This window comes from Triticum aestivum, chromosome 1B (assembly GCF_018294505.1).
Source record: "Triticum aestivum cultivar Chinese Spring chromosome 1B, IWGSC CS RefSeq v2.1, whole genome shotgun sequence".
Classification (NCBI taxonomy): domain Eukaryota; kingdom Viridiplantae; phylum Streptophyta; class Magnoliopsida; order Poales; family Poaceae; genus Triticum; species Triticum aestivum.
The window spans coordinates 123,153,679-123,159,500 of NC_057795.1; positions in this window are offsets into that span (position 1 = coordinate 123,153,679).

Consider the following 5,822-nt stretch of genomic DNA (forward strand, 5'->3'; position numbering starts at 1 on the left):
AAGCTCTACGTCCATCTACAACGGGTGCAAGCCAGTTTTGCACACGCAGAATACTCAGGTTAAACTTGACGAGCCTAGCATATGCAGATATGGCCTCGGAACACGGAGACCGAAAGGTCGAGCGTGAATCATATAGTAGATATGATCAATATAGTGATGTTCACCATTGAAAACTACTCCATCTCACATGATGATCGCTTATGGTTTAGTTGATTTGGATCACGTGATCACTTAGAAGATTAGAGGGGTGTCTTTCTAAGTGGGAGTTCTTAAGTAATAACTTTAATTTATCATGAACTTAGTCCTGGTAGTATTTTGCAAATTATGTTGTAGATCAATAGCTCGCGTTGTTGCTTTCATATGTTTATTTTTATATGTGTTCCTAGAGAAAACTATGTTGAAAGATGTTAGTAGCAATGATGCAGATTGGATCCGTGATCTGGGGTTTATCCTCATTGCTGCACAGAAGAATTATGTTTTTGATGCACCGCTAGGTGACAGACCTGTTGCAGGAGCAGATGCAGACGTTATGAACGTTTGGCTAGCTCAATATGATGACTACTTGATAGTTTAGTGCACCATGCTTAACGGCTTAGAATCGGGACTTCAAAGACGTTTTGAACGTCATGGACCATATGAGATGTTCCAGGAGTTGAAGTTAATATTTCAAGCAAATACCCGAGTTGAGAGATATGAAGTCTCCAACAAGTTCTATAGCTAAAAGATGGAGGAGAATTGCTCAACTAGTGAGCATGTGCTCATATTGTCTGGGGACTACAATCGCTTGAATCAAGTGGGACTTAATCTTCCAGATAAGATAGTGATTGACAGAATTCTCTAGTCACCATCACCAAGTTAGTAGAACTTTGTGATGAACTATAGTATGCAAGGGATGACGAAAACGATTCCCAAGCTCTTCGTGATGCTGAAATCGATGAAGGTAGAAATCAAGAAAAAGCATCAAGTGTTGATGGTTGACAAGACCACTAGTTTCAGGAAAAGGGCAAAGGGAAGAAGTGGAACTTCAAGAAGAACGGCAAGCAAGTTGCTGCTCAAGTGAAGAATCCCAAGTCTGGTCCTAAGCCTGAGACTAAGTGCTTCTACTGCAAAGGGACTAGTCACTGGAAGTGGAACTGCCCCAAGTATTTGGCGGATAAGAAGGATGGCAAAAGTGAACAAAGGTATATTGGATATACATGTTATTGATGTGTACTTTACTAGTGTTTATAGCAACCCCTTGGCATTTTGATACTGGTTCAGTTGCTAAGAGTAGTAACTCGAAACGGAGTTGCAGAATAAACAGAAAATAGTAAAAAGGCGAGGTGACGATGTGTGTTGGAAGTAGTTCTAAGATTGATATGATCATCATCGCACACTCCCTATATTTTTGAGATTAGTGTTAAACCTAAATAAATGTTATTTAGCGTTTGCGTTGAGCATGAATATGATTTGATCATGTTTATTGCGATACAATTATTCATTTGAAGTTAAAGAATAATTGTTATTCTGTTTACATGAATAAGACCTTCGATGGTTATACACCCAATGAAAATAGTTTGTTGGATCTCGATTGTAGTGATACACATATTCATAATATTGATGCCAAAAGATGCAAAGTTAATAATGATAGTGCAACTTATTTGTGACACTGCCATTTGGGTCATATCGGTGTAAAGCGCATGAAGAAACTCCATAAAGATGGATTTTTGGAATCACTTGGTTATGAATCATTTGATGCTTGCGAACCGTGCCTTTTGGGCAAGATGACTAAAGACTCCATTCTCCGGAACAATGGAACGAGCTACTGACTTATTGGAAATAATACATACCGATGTATGCGATCCGATGAGTGTTAAGGCTCGTGGCAAGTATCGTTATTTTCTAACCTTCACAAATGATTTGAACAGATATGGGTATATCTACTTGATGAAACATAAGTCTGAAATAGTTGAAAAGTTCAAAGAATTTCAGAGTGAAGTGGAAAAATCATCGTAACAAGAAAAATAAAGTTTCTACGATCTGATCGTGGAGACGAATATTTGAATTATGAGTTTGGTCTTCATTTGAAACAATGTGAAATAGTTTCACAACTCACGCCATCTGGAACACCACAATGTAATGGTGTGTCCGAACGTCGTAATCGTACTTTACTAGATATGGTGCGATCTATGATGTCTCTTATTGGTTTACCACTATCGTTTTGGGGTTATGCATTAGAGACAACTGCATCCACGTTTAATAGGGCACCATCTAAATCCGTTGAGACGACACCGTATGAACTATGGTTTACCAGTAAACCTAAGCTGTCGTTTCTTAAAGCTTGGAGTTGCGATGCTTATATGAAAAAAAGGTTTTCAACCTGATAAGCTCGAACCCAAATCGGAGAAGTGCGTCTTCATAGAATACCCAAAGGTAACTATTGGGTACACCTTCTATCACAGATCCGAAGGCAAGTTATTCGTTGCTAAGATGGATCCTTTCTAGAGAAGAAGTTTCTCTCGAAAGAAGTGAGTGGGAGGAAAGTAGAACTTGATGAGGTAATTGTACCTTCTCCCTTATTGGAAAGTAGTTCATCACAGAAATCAGTTCCAGTGATTACTACACCAATTAGTGAGGAAGTTAATGATGATGATTATGAAACTTCAGATCAAGTTGCTGCCAAACCTCGTAGGTCTTCCAGAGTAAGATCCGCACCAGAGTGGTACGGTAATCATGTTCTGGAAGTCATGTTACTAGACCATGATGAACCTACGAACTATGAGGAAGCGATGATGAGCCCAGATTCCACGAAATGGCTTGAGGCCATAAAATCTGAGATGTGATCCATGTATGAGAACAAAGTATGGACTTTGATTGACTTGCTCTGATCAGCAAGCCATGTTAAATAAATGGATCTTCAAGAGGAAGACGGACACTGATAGTAGTGTTACTATCTACTAAGCTCGACTTGTTGCAAAAGGTTTTCGACAAGTTGAAGGGGTTGACTACGATGAGACTTTCTCACCCGTAGCGATGCTTAAGTCTGTCCAAATCATGTTAGCAATTGCTGCATTTTATGATTATGAAATTTGGCAAATGGATGTCAAAACTGCATTCTTGAATGGATTTCTGGAAGAAGAGTTGTATATGATGCAGCCAGAAGGTTTTGTTAATCCTAAAGGTGCTAACAAAATGTGCAAGCTCCAGCGATCCATCAATGGACTGGTGCAAGCATCTCAGAGTTGGAATATACGCTTTGATGAGTTGATTAAAGCATATGGTTTTATACAAACTTTTGGAAAGGCCTGTATTTACAAGAAAGTGAGTGGGAGCACTACAACCTTTCTGATAAGTATATGTGAATGACATATTGTTGATCGGAAATGATGTAGAATTTTCTGGAAAGCATAAAGAAGTGTTTGAAGGGAGTTTTTCAAAGAAAGACCTTGATGAAGCTGCTTACACATTGAGCATCAAGATCTATAGAGATAGATCAAGACGCTTGATAAGATTTTTCAATAAGTACATACCTTGACAAGATTTTGAAGTAGTTCAAAGTGGAACGGTCAAAGAAAGAGTTCTTGCATGTGTTGCAAAGGTATGAAATTGAGTAAGACTCAAAACCCGACTATGGCAGAAAATAGAAAGAGAATGAAAAGTCATTCCCTATGCCTCAGTCATAGGTTCTATAAAGTATGCTAGCTGAGAACCAAACCTATTGTATACCTTGCTCTGTGTTTGGCAAAGGAATACAATTTTGATCTAATAGTAGATCACTGGACAGCGGTCAAGAATATCCTTAGTGAGGACTAAGGAGATGTTTCTCGATTATGGAGGTGATAAAAGAGTTCATCGTAAAAGTTACATCGGTGCAAACTTTTACACTGATCCAGATGACTCTAAGTCTCAATCTGGATACATATTGAAAGTGGGAGCAATTAGCTAGAGTAGCTCCGTGCAGAGCATTGTAGACATAGAATATTTGCAAAATACATACGACTCTGAATGTGACAGACCCGTTGACTAAGCTTCTCTCACAAGCAAAACATGATCACACCTTAATACTCTTTGGGTGTTAATCACATAGCGATGTGAACTAGATTATTGACTCTAGTAAACTCTTTGGGTGTTGATCACATGACGATGTGAACTATGGGTGTTAATCACATACAGATGTGAATATTGGTGTTGAATCACATGATGATGTGAACTAGATTATTGACTCTAGTGCAAGTGGGAGACTGAAGGAAATATGCCCTGGAGGCAATAATAAAGTTATTATTTATTTCCTTATATCATGATAAATGTTTATTATTCATGCTAGAATTGTATTAACCGGAAACATGATACATGTGTGAATACATAGACAAACATATAGTCACTAGTATGCCTCTACTTGACTAGCTCATTAATCAAAGATGGTTATGTTTCCTAACCATAGACATGTGTTGTCATTTGATTAATGGGATCACATCATTAGGAGAATGATGTGACATGACCCATTCTGTTAGCCTAGCACTTGATCATTTAGTATATTGCTATTGCTTTCTTCATGACTTATACATGTTCCTGTAACTATGAGATTATGCAACTCCCGTTTACCGGAGGAACACTTTGGGTGCTACCAAACATCACAACGTAACTAGGTGATTATAAAGGAGTACTACAGGTGTCTCCAAAGATACATGTTGGGTTGGCGTATTTCGAGATTAGGTTTTGTCACTCCGATTGTCGGAGAGGTATCTCTGGGCCCTCTCGGTAATGCACATCACTATAAGCCTTGCAAGCAATGTGGCTAATGAGTTAGTTACGGAATGATGCATTACGTAACGAGTAAAGAGACTTGCCGGTAACAAGATTGAACTAGGTATTAGATACCGACGATCGAATCTCGGGCAAGTAACATACCGATGACAAAGGGAACAAAGTATGTTGTTATGCGGTTTGACCGATAAAGATCTTCGTAGAATATGTAGGAGCCAATATGCGCATCCAGGTTCCGCTATTGGTTATTGACCAAGAATAGTTCTAGGTCATGTCTACATAGTTCTCGAACCCGTAGGGTCCGCACGCTTAAGGTTTCGATGACAGTTATATTATGAGTTTATGAGTTTTGATGTACCGAAGGAGTTCGGAGTCCCGGATGAGATCGGGGACATGATGAGGAGTCTCGAAATGGTCGAGACGTAAAGATCGATATATTGAACGACTATATTCGGAGTTCGGAAAGGTTTCGAGTGATTCGGGTATTTTTCGGAGTACCGGAGAGTTAGGGGAATTCGCCGGGGAGTATATGGGCCTTATTGGGCCATACGGGTATAGAGGACAGAGGCCAAAAGGAAGGAGGCCTGCCCCCCTTCTGGTCCGAATTGGACAAGGGGCGCAGCCCCCCTTTCCTTCTTCCTCTCCCCCTCTTTCCCCTTCTCCTACTCCAACAAGGGAGGTGGAATCCTACTAGGACTATGGAGTCCTAGTGTGACGCCCGGATAATCAAGCTACAGTAACCTCTGCTAATGACACCACGTCACCTCCGTTACTGTCGCTAATCTCGCGTTAGTTCGAAAATGATTCAAATTCAAATTTGAGATTTAGGCGAACAACAAAAGTTTTCAAACATTAAAACTAAAATGTCCAAAATGTGTCAAATAAATCATGGGTAATACTAGTGGAGAAACCACAAATTTTATAAAATGTTTAAAGGCTCTAAACTAATTAAATTAGCAGCTATGACAATTAATTAAATGCCTTTTAAAAATAATAATAATGCAAACTATTTTAATTAGGTGTCAAACTTTTGGGGCAGTAGAATAAATTATAACATTAAATTAGGAGTTGTATTTATA